Source organism: Sus scrofa, chromosome 11 (assembly GCF_054392235.1).
Source record: "Sus scrofa isolate SSC_HxYL_T2T_F1_AM1 chromosome 11, Sscrofa_HxYL_maternal_Yorkshire_Landrace_v2.0, whole genome shotgun sequence".
Lineage (NCBI taxonomy): Eukaryota > Metazoa > Chordata > Mammalia > Artiodactyla > Suidae > Sus > Sus scrofa.
Window position 1 is genome coordinate 15840782 of NC_139393.1, and position 21719 is coordinate 15862500.

The following is a 21719-nucleotide window of genomic DNA, read 5'->3' on the forward strand; positions in this document are numbered from 1 at the left end:
ATCCGGCGTTGCCTTGAGCTGTGGGGTAGGTCAAAGACGAAGCTCGGATCCCTTGTTGCTGTGGCTGTGGCGTAGGCCAGCAGCTGTAGCTCCGATTCGAACCCTAGCCTGGGAACCTCCATGTGTTGCGGGTGCAGCCCTAAAAAGACAAAATAAATAAATAAGTTATCTTCAACCTCCTATAGCTTAGACTTTGGCCTATTATCTCGCAGCGTTTCAGATCTGGGTATTTTGCGCAATGGTCTATGGGTAGAAAGGGGGAGATACACCATCCATTATTCCCATCTTCCCCTTAGAAAATATCCAAGCCAAGGTCCCAACTCTGCACAAATTATTATTAAACAAACACAAACTTTTGTGAAAATGGGAGAGACGATAAGGTTCCCATAACACCTCTAAGTCTAATGGCTCCTGAGCTGTTCGGAATAAAGTTCCCGACCATACTTAACACCCGGCCAATGTACAGTCAGGAATTATTTTCCTGTGATGCATGAGGTAGCGGGGCTTCTCTGAAGAGGAAATAATATTTACCTGTGGGTTATTTGAAGTGCGCCTCCAGAGCCTGACCAGGCTTGGGCAGATACCCGAGAGCGGAGTCACCAAGGCCAAGCACCAGTTGCTTGCTGTTGTTTTGTTTTGTTGTTGGCACAAGACAGTTAGTGGCTCAGAGTACACCATGCCCTCGCTATGTCAGAAAAACAACACTTCGTCTGAGAGGAACCGGACTATTCTGCATGCATTTGAGGGAGTTTCTTAATGGAAAATGTATTCTGGTCAGTGAAGAAAATACACTTTGCTACTCATCCATTTTCTCATTAGCTTCCTGGAGCAGAGTGATGCATTGACTCCATTTAGAGTGTGCACAAGTAATATAGTGGACGCTGTGTACTGAGCACCTGCCATGTTCTAAAAAATTAACTCACTTCATTATCTACATCCTAACTTTGTAAAGTAGTGTTATTTCCCTCCATTTCAGAGAGGAGGGAAGAGAGGCCCAGAGAGGTTAAGGAACTGGGCCAACATCACACAGATAAAAAACTGCATAATGTGAATCCTGAACCACCTATTTTTGTTCCCAGGCCACGCACGGAGTCACGGGTTGGTTCTTTGGAGTCAGCACAGTTACAGAAGAGAACACAGGAGATCTGAATCTGTAGCTAGAGGGCGAGTTACCCACAGGGAAAAGACAGGGCTGAGCTCTGAGGGGTTTGCTGGGTCAGAAAGCAGCATCCTCCGTTACTGCAGAGGGAGGTTCCTCCTACAAGGAAGTGAGCAGAGGTGGCTCGCTGGGGCGAAGCAACGCTACAAATCTTTGAGCAACTTTCACCCCTGCTCCTGCAGGTCTGAGCACTAGCAGCAGACAAACCACAACCACTCAGCCCACCAGGATGGCCACTGCCCCAGCCCCAGCCAGCATCACAAGGGCGTCAACGCCACCCATCTCGGCCACCCACTGCACCAGCACCACCAGCGCGCCCCCACTGCCTTTCATCTTCTTTTGTTCAGTCATTTTTTATGGGATTGCTTTCCCATGCCTTCTTCCTCAACCGTCTCCTACTAACTAACCAAAAGGCAGGAAGGTTGTTATCACCAGCGTAGAAGAAAAGAAGTTGTTCCGTTTCCTGTGTCGCTCCCACCCAGTCCTCAGCAGCACTGTCGGACTGAACTATGATGCTTGCTCTACACCTACATCGTGTGCTTTCCAAAGTTCACTCACTAGACAAAACTGGGATCCAATCCTGAATCTGCCCTTAAGCACAGATGCGGGACACGCTATTGCACGTCTCTAAGCTTCAGGCACTTTGTCTGTGAACAGGGATAAAACCTCCACATGTTAGACTTACTGGGACAATAGATGTGGGGGGAGGAGAGGTTGGCACGATTCCAAGACGGCTGAATCTGCAGTGAACCTGTGCGTGGGGCACCTTGCCGGCCACCCTGAAGTCTAGGTCCCTTGCTGACTGCTGATACCTGGGAATGTCAGGACCACTGGCAAGAAGCAGGGAAGGTACCAAGAGGATGGGACAAAGGGATGACGGGGAGGGATGTGAGAGGCCTGGTAATTGTGTGGGGGAAGGAAAAGCGAAGTTCGGCAGGCCTAGCATCCATTTGTGAAGCCTGAAAACTTTTAGATACTGCTTATGTCCACCAGACACAGTGTCGGAAACAATATCAGTTTAGGTACATTCAACAGAAAGAGCTTGAACACAGAGAGTTGGGTGCTTATGAAGTCTTTGGAAGGGCTGACAGACGAGTTCTGGGATGAGCCTTCAACTCTGACTCCCAAACAATGCCGACTGAGCCACCAGCCCAGCTGCCAGCCTGGAGCACGAACTGAAGCTATGGGTTCAAGACCCACTCCCACAGCTGTGAACCAGAGGTCAGGGTCTGGCAGCCCCCACAGCTGCTCTGCATCTGCAATTGGTTCTCAATACCTGGGAACCTGGAGAAGGCAAGCTGCAGGGCTGCTGCGGGACGCCTCACTGGAAGTGAGCGTGGGAGGGTACCCACCTCACTCTGCCTTCCGAATCCAAAGCACGAGAGTGCCTGATTCGCAGGATCTAATTCTCACTCAGAATCCTCGCTGCAGGGGAACCCGCCACGCATCAGTTTTAGATTCCCAACACCTCCAGCGAGAAGCAGGGTGGATGGGGACTAAGCAGGCCATCCTCAGCCCCCAGGGCTTCAGAGACATGTGAACCCCACGGCTGCTGCGGCTGCTTTCTCTGGTCATGAGGAAGCTCCCAGGCCAGGGATCGAACCCAAGCCACAGCATCAACCCTTGACAGAGCAGTGACCAGGTCAGATCCTTAACCTGCTGAGCCACCAGAGATCTCTGCACAGATTCCGGCTCTGACTTTGCCAAATGTCTTCTCACCACACTTCCTGTCTACTTTTCAGCATCTAGAATCTAAGACCTTATATAATCAAGTCAACTTTTTTTTCTGTAGCTTCTACCGTTTTGATAAAAACATTCTTCTTATCTCATTCCAGTACCTTTTAAAGCTCAAATAAATGGGTGCTTATCTTTTCTCTTTCGTAATATGGGATTTGACCTACTTTGCATATATGAATTTCAAGGTCTACCGCTGATAAACTTCAAGTTTAACTTAGGAAATTAATTTGGCACACAGTTTATATAAATGACACTAGAAATCTTACTCACACACAGTAGCATTACTGACCTTCAATGACGGGAGGGAGGGAATGGGGCTGAGGAGTTGCTTGTTTTATTAGCAGATTGCACTGGACCACGTGTCTTCAGTTCAAGCTTGAGCCTTACAAATCCCCCTCAGCTCGGCCACCGAACCTGTGAATTCCCATTTCCTCATGCGGAGATTAGGGATGCTGTTGACTACACTTTCCACCTTTGGTGGTGGTTAAATAAAAGCAACATAATGAATTAGATTGTGCTGCCTCCCTCCTGTCCAGGGTTTGTGTTGCCACCAGCTTTCTAGGCTCTTTGCATTTCTCCAGGAATGGTCTCCCTCTGCACCTGCAACCACACATCCACCGGGACTCTTGAGGATATTCCAGATGAGTGGCAATGTGGCTTAGACACCCTGGTATAGACTGAATGGCCAGAAGCACAAGAGTCGGGTTGAACCACCAGGTAGCTACCAAAAGAAAGACCTTACTATGCAGATTCTTCAAATCTCAGGTAGAGGAGCTCACCCAAGAAACAATTTCACACGGACACAGAGTGAAAAGCCTCATAGACCCAATACTAGTCTCATTTGGCTCAAGTCATTCCCATCAGAACTTTTCAACAGAGCCACCTTCGAAACACAGGCAGATTTAAACATAAGGAACCACAGGTACACAATACGGCCAAACAGTACACGTCACACCATGACTTATTTCACAACGCACTTGGCAAAACCAAATAATGGATATGGGTAAGGCCAGTAGAGAAAGTTGCTCTGAAACAAAGAAACAAAAAAGCATCTTTTTCCACAACATAACAATGTCCAACATTTTGCAAACAAGTCTGGAAAAAGAGTATTCCAACAGTTAAAACTTACCCTTCTCTGGGGAAACTGGAGTCGTTTGTCACCGTGAAGTCTGGTTCTTGGACAGAAGCTCTAGTCAGATGCTCAGCTGATAGAGAAAACAAGCAAATGCGGCATGTCAGGCATTGGGTTAGGGACTTGTGTCTCCTTTCTTTAACGAACTAAGAATCACAAAATACCATTATCTAGATCAAGAAATCAGCTCAGAGAGAACGTGTGATGCACCCAAGGGCGCATAGCCAGCAAGGGTGGGAGGGAAGGACCTTTCCACTTCAGCCCACTGACTTCTCTGTAAAAGGGAGATTTAAAGCGCAGAGCTCCCTACTCCAGCCAGCCCAACATACCCCCCCACCCTGTATGGTTGTCATCATGGGGGCTGGGGGTGGGGGGCGAGAGGTGGGAACTAGGGAGAATGTCAGAATGGGCTGAGCTTCTGCTTTCACTCATGAGTCACAGTTACCATTTTGTGCTAATGAAACCACGACCAAAACAGCAGTGTATGGGGTAATTTTTGCATTTTAGTAATTCAAAAATGATACCTCTACCTTGCCCAGTAGGCTCTAGCCCTGAAATTTCTAGTACCTAAGACTATCAAAGGGCAACTCCAACCAGGATGCTGACACGGCAGGGGTGAGTGTGTAAACTGTACAAAACTTTGGGCAAAAGCTTTAAAATGTAAAATACGGAAATCTTTTGACCTAATATTTTCTCATCTAACACTTAAGTATAGTAAGGCCATACAGTACCCAGAGATCTATACACAATGACTTTTTTTTTCCAGGACTGTTTATAAACATGAAAAACTGAAGGCAAAGCACACATTCACCAATGGGAACTGGCTAAATAAATTACAGTACACACAACATAAAATGGAATATTCCTCAGCCACTAAAAAAAAACAAATGTGCGTTGACATGAAAAATATGCCCAAGATATGTTGCTGAGAGAAAAAAAGCATATTGTAAGACAGCATGCATAAAATTATCCCATTTTTGTAAATAATAAAACATATGGTTGTATATGTGTAGGGAGGAGATCTGGAATGATATTCACCAGACTAGTCACAGCGGCTTTTTCTGGGGGATGGAACGAGGAAGCATCCTACTTTCTATTTCTTATTATTTCTCCTCCTTCAGAAATTCTGATTTATATGAATATTTTTACCATTAAAAAAAATTAACAAAGACTTGTGTTCTATTTTTAGTCTGGGGCCTAGTGTTTGGAATACAAGAACATAGCCATGCCTTCAAGTCTGGAACCAGAAAGGAGAACAAAGAGAACTGACAATCTCCACAGCATGATTCTTGTGTGAGAAACAACTATTTATTTGAGGACGGATTTGCCGGTAGCTTTCAAACACACAGCTGCAGCTCTACCTGTTGTTGATGAGCTAAAAGTACCTTTGAGGTTTCTGGGGGAAATGGCAGAGTTAGAGTATGTTTTCATGACTCCTCTCCCTAAAATCCATTGAAATAAACAAAAATCAATTCTGCTTGTGGTTGGGTCTATGTGTTTCTCGATTCCACAACCAAACTTATTTTCAAGAAGATTCTCTAAGGGGGTGTTTTGAGGCCTTTGATCTTAATGTAAAGACTCATCAGATCATCCAGACAAAGCTACCTATGTCTCCCAACCAACTCCATTTCTGGAAGCATCTGAAGGCTGCATGTTAGGGACACATGCTACACCATGTACAGCCCCCCATAGCAATGCTGAGCCAGGGAGCCTGGGGAGGGTCTGAGACCTGGCTGGCTGGCTGCCCACCTGGCTGCCTAAAGGCCTCATGAGGTGGGTTTCAAGTGGATCAGGCCTCATTTCCATCTGTCATGAATGCACTTACCGCCTCTCAGAGACTGATACACATAACTAGATTGCTAGAGAATTCACTTGCAGTAAGAGCAACCTGTTGATTCAATCAGCTAGAAACAATGCTGGTGTTCTCTCCTTTTGAACAAACTCATGGCAAATTCAGTATCTTCAGGAGGTTCTAGTGCAAACATGGCTTCACACCAGGACCAGGAGGCTACATAATCTGTGAAATGGCATCCGGCCCAAACAGCCTGCCAAGTCCATCTCTATGGTACAGTTTCATCTTCCAAGAGGCCCAGACGCCGTCCCCCCCCCCATTCAGCCAAGACATTGTCTTTCCAGGAGGTGACCAACCTCTGGTTCTTCATCTCCCTTTCTACAGCCCCCCCTCCTTCTGAAACACGGTCTCTCACAACAGATCAGCTTTCAGGTGTTTGTTTGTGTGTTTGTTTACAGTCATATTCTATTTCTGCCTCCATGAGCTCATTCTCTGAATCATCGCAAAAGTGATGTCTGATGCCAGCAAATTTACAGACAGATCGCTTCTGACTTTGCTCTCTCAAACAGCCGATCAAACCCCAGATTTTACTCTGAGAATATACAGTAGTCAGGATGAGGTAGGCTATGCTGAGGTAACAAGCAAATCAAAATCTCACAGATTTAGCACAACATTTATTTTGTATCCTTGCAAGATCTACTGTGAGATGGCAGAGCCCTTCTCCATGTGGTGAGTCTGGATCCAGATTCTATCTATCCTGTGGTCTACATCTCACACGTGGCTACAGGCTGACGGAAGAGAGGGCTGGCTCCTAAGAGCCTCAGCCAAAGTGACCACTGATTTCCCATTCACGCCTCACTGCCCAGAGCTAGTCACCTGGCCAACCTAACTGCAAAGGAGGCTGGGAAATACTCTGGACCACTGGATGACTTAAAGAGTGCCTGCTGCCTCTGAAACAGAAAGCTACCTGATTTCCAGGTTGTTACAAGCATGTTACTGTCACCCTCTTACACCAGCAATGACTGTAATCAGAGGGCATTTAATGCTTCAAAAGTACTTCCTAGCCCCAAACTCTACTGAATCAATATGATTCAGATCATTTACTGAGGGGCTAAAAATCTAGGTTAGACTGGGATACAGAGTAAGACATAGCTTCATCCTTAAAAAGAGCACAATCTAATAATGGAGACATTGCATTAATAAAAGTAATATTATAAACATCATACAATATCACTTATATGTAGAATGTAATAAAAATGGTACAAAAGAACTTATTTACAAAACAGAAACAGACTCATAGATTTCAAAATCTAACTTACGGTTTCCAAAGGGGAAACACAGCAGGGAGGAATAAATTAGGCAGTTGGGATCAACATATACACACGACTATATACAAAATAGATAAACGGCATGGACCTACTATATCACACAGGGAACTCACTCAATATTCTGTAATAACCTCTATGGGAAATGAATCTGAAAAAGCATAGCTATATGTGTACGTATAACTGATTCACTGTGCTGTACACCTGAAAGTAACCCAACATTGTAAGTCAACGACTAAAGTCGTAAGTCTAATAAAATTTTTAAAAGTAATAATTACACATGTTTATATTATATATGTGATTACAACATAAGACATACAAAATGTAAATAAATATATATTTATATTTTGTAAATGTAAATATTTATTAAGTATATAATATGTATATAATGATATATATCTGTAATACAGAGAAAAATTAAATGGTGACTAGACTAAATGTACAAATAAAGTTTTATTAGAGAAATAATTCCATCATGAAGAATATAGGATGTGAACTTGGAGAAGGCAGAATTTTGACTATGTCTGCAAAGGCTCTTGAAAATATAGGCACGTGAGAGGCATAAACTCAGGTAAGGGGTGCGATTGTGACATCAGGGGCAGGGGCGTGAGAGGGAGGGATGTGTCTGGAATATTGGTACATGCAGGTGAGGAAATATCTGGAGATGGGCTGGAAGCTCGGATAAGGCCATGACTGCCAATAGGCTGGCCTGGACTTGGATCTAAATGGGACTTACTGCTGGTCTGGGGAAATGGAAAGTAGCTAACCCTCCTTTAGAAAGATAACCCAGGGATGGGGGGAGAGAGCCAGAATGCTGCTGTAGCAGCTCCAGAGAAGAAGCTTATTCCGATGGCCCATCTCCTGCCAGGAGCCCCCTGAAATTTAACTACTAGAAGTGCCAATGGCCACAGAGGCTCCTCAGGTGTGCACATCTAGACACACCACTACTCATCCAAACAGCTCCTTCCTACTCTGCCCCACATGCAGCACGTCAGCAAATGCCTGGGTGGTCCTGCCTTCAGAACAAATCCTGAATGGGACCACTCCCCCCAGCCCTGCCCTCCCACCTAGTCCAAGCTGCCACACGGCCACCCCACTCCCCGCCCCACTGTGATGCTTTGAGAACCCACATCACAGCTGCACACCGTCCCCCACCCCCGAGGCTCTTGATCACACCCAGAATAAAACGCAAAGTCCAGCCACGTCTTCGTGCTTGGCTCTGCCCCTCACCCAACCTGCTCCAGCCACACCGCCCTCCTCACTGTCACTTCCCTCCTCCTAGCCCACTCCCACCTCCGGGCTTTGGAGCCAGCCGTTCCGTGTACATTCAGAAGCCTTCCCTGAGCCTCCTTCCTATCCCAGGAGCAACAGACCAGCCCCACTGCCCGCCCCTGCTCCCCCCACTCTGAGCTGTCCATACACCCATGCTCCCAGCCCCAACCAGTGCCTAGCACGCAAAAAGCCCTCAGTCAAAACGTGTGTTCATGAAGCAGTTAATAAATGGCGATTGTATAACCTCAAGTGGAATAAAAATGAGGCTTAGAGGCTAAGCTCCATTCCTTCCTTATACTGCTTAGGTTTTTCTGTTTTGTTTTGTTTTTGTCTTTTTGCCTTCTCTAAGGTCGCTCCCGAGGCATATGGAGGTTCCCAGGCTAGAGGTCAAATTGGAGCTGTAGCCACTGGCCTATGCCAGAGCCACAGCAACACCAGATCCAAGCCGCGTCTGCGACCTACACCACAGCTCACGGCAACGCCGGATCCTCAACCCACTGGGCAAGGCCAGGGATCGAACCCGCAACCTCATGGTTCCTAGTTGGATTCCTTAACCACTGTACCACAATGGGAACGCCCACCTTCCTTATAGATCTTAAATATCTCAGACCGCATTCTTATTCCAAGCACCTTCACTCAAGTTTAATTCATGTTCAGTTTGAGGCTTCTGTCTCAAAGGTAGGACAGGGATATTTATCAAGAGCGCCCAGAGGCCAAAGGAAATGCCTGAGAGTCCCACGGAGCCAGCTGGCAGGTGCCACCCTACACCTGTCTTGGGGGTGGGGTGGGGGGTGAGCTGCTTTCACCCAGCCAATGGGGAGGGAGAAGGTGGTGCAGGGACCCTGGCACGCAGACCAGGAAGCCGGGTCTTGGACCAGTGTCTGCTCCCCACCTGCAAATCACTGACCCTCTCAGACCTCAGAAGTGGTCTTGTAAATAAAGGAACACTACCCTTTGCTCTTACAGTGATAGAACTAAGTGATGCGTCAGCAAGCAGCTTCCTCCCTGCATGCGGATGAAGACGTTTGACGGGTCGCCCACACAGGTGGGGGCGGGGACAGAGTCCCTCCCGCGGCCGGCTCCCCACCCTGACCCCCGGGAGCCCCAAGGGGAAAGGGGGAGCTGATGCTTATGGGAAGATGGGAAGGAGAGATTCGTTTGGAATCATCTTGACAGCCAGGGAATGGTTCGCATGCTCAGAAGGACTGGAAGGTTTACATCTGTGACGCCTCCTGTTGTTTTGACAGAGATCTTTTTTAAGCTTAAAAAGGGGAGCAGAAGGAAATGTGGCCATTAAACCAGTAAATGAGCTCTGGGGAGGCCCCTCTGCATAGCAAGCTCCCTCCAGGCATTCTCAACATGCCACACATCTCCCCTTGCATGCTCAGGGCTGGGAGGCCACAACCCAGCTGAGGCCTGAGGTCACCTCTGCCTGTTTCGGGCTGTTTCCATCCATCTCTTAAGATTCAGGTAAGAGCGATGCAACAAAGATGAGAAAGAGAAAAGAGATGGGTGAGAAGAAAGGAAGAGAAAGTGTGTTTTTGTACTGGGGGCAAAAGATCCATCTCTTCGCCCTTCAAAACCTCATGCATTTTCGCCACCTAAGAGGCAGGTATGTCGGGAACTCCCTCGGTAGAAATTAAGGACATCAGGAACTGCCTGGTGGCCTGAAAGAGGTCAGCAGTGGGTATCACCCCAGGATATGCCACGTCCTACACATGCCTCCTGGGCGTCACCCCAGGAATTCTGACTTACGGTCCGCTAGGTGTGTACAGAGATGTGGGGGCAAGGAAGGGGTCACATCTGTGTTTTTAATGCCCCCAGATGGTCCTGACTCAGAGTGTAAGTTATGAACCACTAACAGGGAAGTGGGTCTGGAGCGACGCCAGCCACAGAAGATTCTGCCCACTGAGCAAGATTCCTTCTAGAAGAATCACTTATCAGCTGAGCCAAGCTCCGAGGTACAGAGAGGCTCAAAGCCCCCAGAATACTGGCCTGAAAACACTAGCCACAGTCTTTATCAGTGAATTTGAATATTGGGTTGGATTTCAATAACCCAGTCCTCCCACTCTCAGCCCTCCTGACTCCATTCATCCACTGAGCGTGCAATGTACCAGGCCCGAACGTCAGAGGCCCGGGTGACACAGCCCTTCCCTCCAGACAGCCATCTGAGAGCCATCAGGTGAAGGTATAGGGTGAGGCCGGCTTCCGCCCAGGGGATCAGAAAGGCCACCTTGGGGAGGAGTGTGTAAGCTGACATGCAAAGCACAGTCAGAGTGAGCCAGGCCAAGAGCTGTGGGAAGGAGCGCCCCCCACACTTTTACCTGGCAAACCATCAGTAAGCTCTGCCCCTAAGAGGAGACACTGGCCCACTTCTCTGCTCTGACCCCTCAGCGACATGGTGCTCAGGACACAAAGCAGAGCCAAGGATCCCAGAGAATATCCTCCAACCATCTCACATTCTTGCCGTGCAAGTGACCGAGGGGCTGGGCTTGCTTTGCCTGACCTCGTGCACTCATTATTCACTCAGCAATCTCTTGAATGAGCTCTTTCTCTCAGTCACTGTGCCAAGCACAAGGGGTACAAAGCCTCATTTCTGGGAGTCCCTAGGCTCCAGAAACTCACCACCCATTAGGGGAGACACACAAATTAGGGCCACACCTGTGACATATGGCGGTTCCCAGGCTAGGGGTTGAATCGGACCTGTAGCTGCCAGCCTACACCACAGCCACAGCAATGCCAGATCCAAGCCACATCTGTGACTTACAACAGAGCTCACGGCAATGCCAGATCCTTAACCCACTGAGCAGGGCCAGGGATCGAACCCGAGTCCTCATGGATACTAGTCGGGCTCATTAACTACTAAGCCACAATGGGAACGCCGTAAAGGAGAATGTAAAGTGGCAAAGAATGATGACATCAAACGCAAGAGATGTTGTGAGAATTAAGTGAGATAACACGCAGGATGCTTAGGAGAGTGCCCGGCACCGACTAAAGACTCCAGAAACATGAATCATCTTCATTCGAAGAGGTTGGCCTGCAGGGGGGGGGACCATGCAGGGTAGAACGAAGTATTGTAGGAGCACCTGGCTGGATGGTTAGGAAACATTTCCTGAAGGAGATGACATCTGAGCCGGATTCCAAAGGCTGAACAGGAACAGTCCATCTCTGTCATCTCAGCAGGAGGATGCTGATGTTAAGAGCCAACCTGCAGGATGTGCTCACCACGCTCCAGGTGCTGTGCTGGCCCCACTGTAAAGATGAGACCCCCGAAGGGGAGATAGCCAGAGGTCGCACACACAGCAAGTGGAGGAGCTAGGCCTGAAGCCAAGAGAATCTTAATCCAGGGGCTAAATTTCTTCTAGCCGCTATATTATTAAATTAAATTTAAAAATGAATTTCAATAAAGAACAAAGAATATATAAGCGTCCGTGTACCCATGACCTGAAATTCATGTAATCATTTTCATATTTGCTTCCGTTATTTTTTGTAAAAGCACTGAAACACTACAGAAATGTCCTCTTTGGATCTCTTTCCAACTCCATTCCTCTCCTTTCCCCACGACCACCATTAGGTGGTTCTGCTGTGTCTCCTCTAGGGCCCCAGCTCTTGTGGGACCACCTGAATAGGTATCCAGAAACAGCAAGATAGCTGTAACCATGCTTAATAAATCATACAGTGTGTTTTAAATAACCACATGAACTGCTTCATTCTCTATGTGCTGTTCGGTAACTTGCTTTTTTTTCATGCCACATTATACTGTGCACATAAGATGATACTTACAGATTCTGTGTTCACCATATTCCATCTCGTGCCACCACTGTGTCTGTGGCCCCAGTGATGGGCACTAAGGTGTTTCCACCGTCCCACCACTGGGACCACAGCTGCTCTGAACATCATTACAGAAGGCAAGGACTTCTTCAGACGCTTCAACCTCAATATGTTATTAATTCCCTCGTGAAATATACAGACAAAAGATGGAGATGGAGTGTCGCCAGCTGGTGCTCTAGAGCGAGCACTGAAGCCCCTCCCACCTGCAATGGTCCCTTGACAACTGAAGGGGGAATTGGCTGCACTGGATAGAAACCAGCTCACCTGCGCTCTCACCTGGTTCATCAGTTGCTCCCTTGGCGCTGAGAGGGACAGGGCTGGCTGTATATGAGAACCACCTGGAAAGCTTGGCCTCCCCAGAGATTTGTGACTTAACTGGTGCAGGGCGTGGTCTCAGTGGCACAAGCCGGTTCCTCACACCTGGCTGGAGGCACAGGCCTGATAAACACGCTGCACGTTCACCCCTACCTCGAGACAGGCGAGGCTACCCCTCTCCCTGCGTCTTGGAATTGCTCCCAACCCCACAGCCCACCCCAGCTCCGCCCGCACTGGGTCCACAGAAGAGCCCACGTTGTTTCCCCGGGCACAGTGGTCTCCCCTGGCTGCCCTGGCAGAAATTTTGTCACAGTGATTCCGACAGAATACAGCAAACTTCCCGGCTGCCTTCATCTGTGCTACTGGAAGCTGAGGAGGAAATATTAGCCAAGAATAAACTAAGACAAGAGGAGTGTATTTCTGTCCGCTCATTCTTTCATGCGATAACTCATTTTAGCAATACTGACACTGCTGGCCACTCAGTGCTCAGGACATTAATGTCATACCAAGCATATGGACTGTGTTTCTGTAAACAGCAGTGGCCGATGTGAGACTGACAACGATGCTGATAGGGAACCCTGGTGTCTATGCCCATTTCACAAATGAATAAATGAGCTTCCAAAGACCGGGTGACATAAATCAGGGTTCCCAGACATTTACAATATCAGTAAAAGAAAAAAACCTAAGAGTGAGACAGGGGTATTTATCTCGTCCATTGACATTTTTATTGTGTTATTTTATTATTGACTTTTTAGTTCTCTGCAGCTTTGGTTTGTTTTTTGTTTGTTTGTTTCTTTTTAGGGCAGCTCATGTGGCATATGGAAGCTCCCAGTCTAGGGGTGGAATCGGAGATGCAACTGCCGGCCTACGCCACAGCCACAGCAACGCCAGATCCTTAACCCACTGAGTGAGGCCAAGGATCCAACCTGCATCCTCATGGATGCTAGTTGGGTTCTTGACCTGCTGAGCCACAAGGGGAACTCCAGTCCACTGACATTTTTAAATACCACCTACCATCACCAATATTTAAAAACAAAAGAATACTTTAACAACAACAAAATGAAAACAAAGACCCTTCTCTTAGAATAAAAGTCCTTAAAGTTGAGTAAATTTAGCCTTAGAGAAAGCAATATCCATTGTTCTTATTTTTCTGCATTTCCATGAAGATGGTGAAAACTTTGTCCTGGACCAGCACTGGCCCAAGGATCTGCATCTGGGAACTACTGAGTTAGAACACAGAATTTTAGAATTACAAATTATCTTGAAAATAACCATGTTCAACCACCCCTATGATGCTTGAGTTCCTTGTGTCCAGCTCGTTATAAGAACAACATTCCGATGAGGCCAATCTGACACGTGGACATCTTGACATGTAGCGTATAAAGTTATCCTCGAGGCTTTTGGGTAACAGTAGAAAATACCAGCTACTCTAAAATACAAATAAAGATGTGAATCCTTTCAGTATTTTCAGCTGTAACCCCCACTGTACCTCAGAGACTGTCGCTGGTCTGCAGTGTCAATGTCACCATGGTCAGGCAAATCAAAAGGGACACTGGCGGTCAGGGTGGGTCCCATGGATATGTCAGGAACGGGGCCTGCGAAGAGCTGTGGGTCGGCAGTGGGAGGAGGCTGGACTGGGCCGGGGGGGGGGGGGGGCGGGAAATGGGCCAAAGTCATCTATTTCACCCTGAGTTCTAAAATGGAGGAAAGTTTAATAGTAGGAATAAAACCATTTACTATGTGTTCTGCTAGTGCTAGCAAGGTTTGATTCTGTCCTAAAAATCATGTCGGAAATGTCTGTGGTGACACTGCAACACTGCATCAAAACTTCCACAGCATCACGACAACCATGTCAGCATGGAAGAATCTGGTAGGATTCTTCCCAAGAACAACCATCTAAAGCACCTCTAGACATTTGCAACCATTGGGAAGACCTTCTCATGGGCAACTAAAGTGAACTCCATGGCTTCCGCCAGGGCCCAGACCACACTCAAAGGGCCTCACCAAGGACTCCGATTCCTCTTGCCCGTGACCAGCGTCAGATCGTCACACCTCCCCCAACCCCTTCTTCAGGCCAGGGCCCTCAGTCCTCTGCGCCTTCCTGACATGGTTTCACCTCCCCGCCCTGCCCTGGAGGCTGTCCTCCAAGTGTGTTTTGATTTGTTTCTATCACTCTGTGAGGGCAGCAGGCAGAAGGGGATTCAGTTCTCCAGATGTGCCCACCCCCCAGCGGAACCATGGCTCCCTCTGAGCCAGATGGCACCCCCTATTCGCATGTCCTCAGACCACATCAGGTTCTTACTCAGCCATGTCACACCACTGACATGGCAACTATGGTGTCAGAATGTGGCCCCGAACCTGGGGCTTCCAGCTTGTGAGCCGGGGCCCTGGAACCTCCCCTGGAGCATCCTAATAGGAGAGGGAGCTGAGAGCGCCCCGGGGTGGGCCCGCAGCTCCAGACAAGACACAGAGCTCCACCTGAGATGCTCTCCTCCCCGCTGCCCCGGGAGCGCTGGTTCAACACACTACACAAACGCAGCGTGGCCCTCTGGCTGCTTGAACCACGTTTGAGTCACTTGGGCCACCAGCCATGATGCCCACGGCACAGCAACTGCGTGCAGGAACAGAAACCCGCACGCTCCCTGACTGTGCACGCTCCTGGCTGCCCCTCCCCACACTGCCCTTGAGGGCTGCCGGCCTGGGGACAGCTTACAGATGTCTCATCCCCTCTCAGAGTCACAAACAGCCCTGGGAACATAGGGGGATGTGACATAGCAACATTCAACGCTTGAATAAGCAGCAAAAATTAGAGAAACTTCCACGGGGAATGAAATCAGTAGGAGACACATCATCTACCATTTTTGATTGACTTTCCCACAGCATGAACATTTCTCTTCTGCGAGGAAAGAAAGTTTCCCTGACTCTGCCCCCACTTGCCTCACTGCATTTCCCTTTAACACATTTCATACGGTGGGTGAGACAGTCATTAAGACATTAAAAGCATGAAATGCTTATGGATGGGCATTTTCACAATGGACCCTTGCAGCAAACCCTCTCGCAGTAAATAAATCCTGATTGAGCTGACTGTTAACTATAGATCCACGTACATAACTACACACAGACATACACACAGAGACACACACACAGACACAGACACACACACACACACACCTCAGCTGTAAAACGTTCACAAGATAAGTCTCTCCCAAACTAGGGCTTCAGCTGTGAGAAGGCCCCCCATTAGCGAAAATTGTAGCCTGGCAGCGAGTCACCGAATACCTCATTCAGAGCAAAATAACTCTCAGGAGGACCCTAGAAGGATGCAGTCCATTCACTATCACAGTGAATCTTAACTTCCCAACTATTCATCCTTCCCCCCAACCTCCCCATTAATTCTGGATTCTGCCAGAAGCCAGCCTCCTGAATTCTCATCATCCCTGTTAATATGAATAAGGACGGTGGGGCTAATGAGAAGAAACTGTTTCAGCACAGAGGAGACCACCCCAACCGCAGGACAGGATGTCAGCATCCAGATTTCATTAGCATTAATGTGACTTCTGCCAGGGGAAGATTTGCACGTGGAGACAAGACTGCTTAGACACACATTGTTTTCCTCTCATTATATGGACATTTCCAAGAATATTCAAAATGCACCATAAATTAGGTGTAGCGTGAGGCTGCAGAACACACTGTTCAGGGTAGGAAGTGGCAGGCTGGTGGCAGATGAAGAATTCGTGGTGTGGCAGGTCCCCTCCAGTGTGGTAGGAGTTTGAGTATAGAGGCTCCCTAGGGATTTCCGAGTGATTACACAGGCTCAGAAAGGACCTTGCCCAGAAGCCCTAGGCCTGAAGGAAACCAGATGGCCAGAGCGCCTTCTCTGTCCTCAGCTTGTATAGACAGCAGGAGTAGAGGGATGAGGGCCTGGACGTCCAGTCCAGGCCTGTCTTAGAGCTGCTGGGGTGCCAGGCTCTGAGCACACAAGCCAGAAACACCTGCCCAGGATGCTCAGGCCAGGGCTCGGCAGAGCCATACAGCCCTGAGATGAAAGACCACGGTTTATAATGGAATTCTGGATGCCAGTGTTGTAAGTTGCTTGTTGTCCCAGGGAAAAAGCAGAGCATGTCAGAGTCTGCTCACTACACAGGTGAGGTGACATCAGGTTGCGACCAGCATCACTTCTTCCTTGGTGCTCTGCTCCTCCAGGTGTGTGTGAGACAGACAGAGATGGGGACAGAGAAAGAGACCTGACCTCAACACAGCTAACACTGGCAAGGTTAAGTGGTCAAGCCCCAAACCCTTGACTTTGGATTTGTCATCCATACCACTCCCTGAATATCTAAGATGGGCCATTACGCTGTTCCCTGCATGCACAGGTGAACCTGTGTGAATGCGCATGCACTCATACAGAAATCAGGTAAGAAAAAGATTCACTGGAAGTTCCCTGGTGGCTGTCAGTTAAGGATCCAGTGTCATCACTGCTGTGGTTCAGGTTGCTGCTGTGGCGTGGGTTCCATCCCTGGCCCAGGAACTACCACATGCCCTGGGCACAGCCAAAGAAAGAAAAGATTCACTGTAATTTCTTCTGGTTCCTGGGAGCACAGGGACACCTAGGATAGATGGGAGCTGAGCGTGACAAGTTCTGGCCACCTCCACCCATTCCCTTCCATTGAAAGCTGACCTTGTACATGCTTGTCAGGCTTGCATTCCGCTTTATGACAAATGACACCATTAGTGCCCATAGCAACAATGTCTACTCCTGTGGGTCTTTGCTTGTTCATAAGGTGTCTCGCTGGTCAAAAACCCCCATCACTTACTTCTCCTAGTTCCAGACTCTTGAACTGCTAAGTCAATTTTGCCCCTAAGTCAAAAAAGCAGAGTGGACTGCAACTTGAGTAAACAATCCATTTACACACAAAAGGAATAAGACAGAATCTTACCTAGCAGCATTCTACCAAGCTAAGCAATTTGACCATTGACCTAGACAACCTGAGTTCTTGGAAAATTCCAGATGGACTATACCAGATAATACAAAAACACATTCACGCTACCCCAACAGACAATTGTCATCAAATAAGAGTGTTCTAATTTTTCTCTAGCATCATCAAAATAATTTAAATTTTTGTCCTTCACTCATAAGTTAGCACAAGTAGCATCCATGTTTACAAAGTAAAAGGCCCAAGAAAACTAAAGTAAGAAAGTTTCTGTGTGCCTTCCTGCATCAGCAAAACAAAATCAACCTTGGAAATACTGTCTGAATAATCCAGTCCTGAGACCACAGAGATAACACCCTACGAAGCTAGGCTCTGCAAGCGAGACAGGCTCTACCAGCAGGAAATGATTTAATTATTCAAATAATTTAAATATTCAAAAAGAGATACAAATTAAGTCACTATCTTTCTACTAGTGGATGCTTCTCATAATATTTAGCAATTTAAGCAGTCTCCAAAAGTCAGTAACTACTCCATGTAGAGTCAAAAGTTTGCAAAGTGTCAGTGCTCGGAGCTGGCTGAGGTCTTCTCCCCAGCTGGGCTGCTTAATTGAGCCCTCCAGACACATCACAACCCAAGTGACTCCCCAAAGGAGAAAATGCCCAAGGACTTGAGAAAGTATTTCACACCTGCAGGCCTAGTGAGAACTACTCACCCTTGAGTGCCAGTAAAGGAAGAGGCCAAAAATGGCTCTTACACAGGAAGCCCCTCGGGAGAGCAAGGCTGTGTGTGCAGCTAGGAATTCTGCTTCCTTTGGTCTAGGCCAGTGCCATTCAGATCACAGCTCCCAGATGCCAGCAGACCTGTTCGTGTGCCCGCTGTGACTGGTGAAGCCCCCTGTCTCTACTAAAAATAGGTACTTGACCTCTTTTTGTAGGGAGGACCCAGTGATGCTTTCCTTCCACGGTTACTGCAAATATTCCTGGCGCATTTAACTCTGAGGAACATGGATGTGAGGCCTGACTCAGCTTTTGATATCTCATGGGGATGCCTTTCACTCCCATCTTCCTGGGTCCTTTAGCAAACTGGAACGTTTAGCTAGGTATTGAACCAGCAGCTGTGATGGAGCAGGGAGAGGGGAAAAGGTTTCCTAAAGCTTTCCTCTCTGGCCCATACCAGCTTCCCCAAAGGTCCGCTCCCATTGAGAGGGAGTATTGTCAAATAAGCCCCAAATGTGTATAAACCAAGGCACTCAGGCCTTACTGCTTGTCTGCACTGACACTGCCCCAGGGCAGATTCAGAAAAGTGAAATAAATGTCAGAGGCCACCCAGCAGTTAACACCCAGAGAGCCACAAATCGGACCCAGTTCTGTCACACCCCCGAGGGTATGAACCTTCTGGTGGGTAGCATTGCTAGATACTTTTCTTAAGGATTCTCAACTCTGAAATTAGTTAGGGTAACCTCTGCTACTATAATAAATAAGCCACAAGCTATACAATAGCTCAAACAGGATAGAAGTTGATTTCTTGCACACACACAAAGTCCAAAGTGACTCCTCCTGAGAAGGGGCAGCTCTCCTCCAAGTGGTGATGGAAGGGCCCAGGCTCCTGCCTCTTTGTGGCTCTGCCACTTCACGGTGCCTTCCACGGTGGTCATGCTCATCCTCATCAAGAGGGTGGAAGGGGAAGAGCACAGGGCATCATCTGCCACCCAAGCCTGGAAATGGCACACGTCATTTGTGCCTACATCCTTTTGTCTAGAACTCAATCACATCGCCTGTTTTGAAAAACATAGCGTAGCCATATACTCAAGAAAAATTCGTTGTCACAGTGGAAACAAATCAGACTAATATCCATGAGGATGTGGGTTCAATCCCTGGCCTCACTCAGTGGGTGGGGGAATCTGGCATTGCTGTGAGCTGCGGTGTAGATCACAGATGTGGCTCAGATCCCACGTTTATGTGGCTGTGGTGTAGGCTGGCAGCTGTAGCTCTGATTCAACCTCTAGCCTGGGAACTGCCATATGCTGCACCTGCGGCCCTAAAAAGCAAAAAAAAAGACAGAGAGAGAGAGAAAGAGAAAGAAAATTTGTTTTGTGATCAGCTAACCAATCTTTTTCACAGATGATAAAGATTTTAGTATTTGAGGAGGAAAGGACACACACCTTTAACAAAAGTTTGTGGTATAAACTATTTATGTTTTTCAAAGACAGTAGGTATTAAGCATCAACCAAAATTAGTTAAGAGCATCAACCAAAATTAAGATTTGAAAAATCTTTTCAGTCAGGCCTGCTGATCAGGAAACATTTTCAGTATTCAAAGAAAGATACACTTAATTCACAATCCACTAACAGATTTGTTTCATGGTATTTAGCAAGATAGCCGGTCTCGAAAAAAACACCTACTAAAGGCAGAATCAAGAATGTGAAAAAATCAGGCTCCCCTCAGTATTCCACCATCTGTGACAACGACGATGATGACAATGATGAGGGCCGGCCCTGCAAAGCACCTTCCCACTTAGAGCCTGTTACTTCAGCAGAAGTGATGTGAATCCCTGACCTCGTCAAGCCAAGTGCCCTGTGGGGCAGGTAAACGCTGGCTCTTTGATGTCATTGGCAGCAAAGTACACAGCTCTCCTAGCACAGCCCAACCATCCTTGGAGCGTAAACATCTGGGAGTCCATCAGTCTGTCCACATCACCTTGGCCAGCGATGACTTTCCCTACAGACCACTTTCAGCAGCAAGACAAAGAAGCAGGTCTAATGATGAGGTGACCGTGCCCTGAGCCTTCTTCTCCATGCCTGAGCTGGGCTGTGACCAAGAAAGGGGAAACGGCATCCCCTCCAGGCCTGGTCATCGGCTGTTCCAAAGACCCAGGTGCACAGGGTAGCATTTGGAGACCGAAGATCTGAGCACCCTGGACAGTGCGCTAAACGTCTCTGTTCTCAGATCAACTTTGGGCAGATCAAAGCCAGATGCTTGAGGCAGGAAAACATTGCCTTTATTTTTCTGGTTTGTTAGATGTGGTTCAGGTAAAGGTCTCCTCTCCTCTGTCAGCAGCCCTTCCTCCGCCCCCACCCCTAAGCAGGGTTGCTCCTTGGTCTTCTGCAGAAAATCAGAAAAGTGGGAACCAGAGTGTAGCACAGAGTCAGGCAAATGCTAAGTGCCCATTTCAAGTTCACCAGCAGGAACTAAACACCATTCTCTGCAGGCACAATACGCCGAATGAGGGTTACAACATGATTCCACGTAAAGCAGGTCCCCCTCTTTCCGAGAAAACAAAGGTGCACATTTTCTTGCACTTAGTGGAATTTCAAACTTGTTGATTCCTAACTGAATGAATGACAGACCCTGTGGTCATATCATAAGTCAAGGAAATGCGCCCAGGCTTTTCTAAAAATGAAGCCATATCAGTTTTGCTGGCCCCGTCGCCTTCAATATAGTGGAAAGACTGAACGATCTTCCTGATAAGGGTCTGTGAAAACAATATTAGCAGAATTTCTGCATAAGAATCTTGAATAAAGTGATCAGCTAAAGCACCCAAAAAACTATCTAGGTACATTATTAAATACTAAGGTTTGGTTTTTCCTATTTTATCTTTTTAAAGGATAAATACTTATAAACACAATGGAGCTTATAAAAACAATGGGCTGGTTTAAGGTTACTCTTGAGAGTCAAAAAAAAATACTGTCAAATCACAATATTTCAAGATCTCACCAAAGATTCCAACACTTTTTTTTTTTTGCCTTTTTAGGGGACACCTGTGGCATATGGAGGTTCCCAGGCTAGGGGTCGAGTCAGAGCTACAGCTGCCGGCCTATGCCACAGCCACAGCCACACAGGATCCGAGCCACATCTGCAACCTATACCACAGCTCACAGCAACACCAGATTCTTAATCCACTGAGTGAGGCCAGGGATCGAACTCACATCCTCGTGGACAACAGGGTTTATAACCCACTGAGCCACAGCAGGAACTCCAGATTCCAATACCATTTGTCATAGAGGTAAATCGTTGTACCAAAAGAATGGCATCTGTTTCTCTCCTATAACCATGAAGTATATTCCCCAATAAAATTAAATAGAAAAACTGGGAAAATCAGAGCACGCACATGGTTCAGCCCAGAACAAAGGACAAGCACATGTGGTAGCTGTCTGGTCGGCGTGCTTAATTTGCTGACTGTCATTCTGGATGGCCACGGGGTCCCTCTGAAGCCAGACATGTTGCAC

General features: G+C 47.5%; 1 protein-coding gene across 2 annotated transcripts in view; it reads right to left on the reverse strand.

The window, feature by feature from the left end:
- The window catches only part of FOXO1 (forkhead box O1), a 689450-nt gene that overhangs the window by 473114 nt on the left and 194617 nt on the right, over nucleotides 1–21719 (reverse strand). For both annotated transcript variants that reach the window (XR_014818871.1, XR_014818872.1), the window contains exon 3: nucleotides 4026–4101. The gene's annotated coding sequence lies outside the window, so the exon portion shown is untranslated. The remainder of the gene's footprint in view (nucleotides 1–4025; nucleotides 4102–21719) is intronic.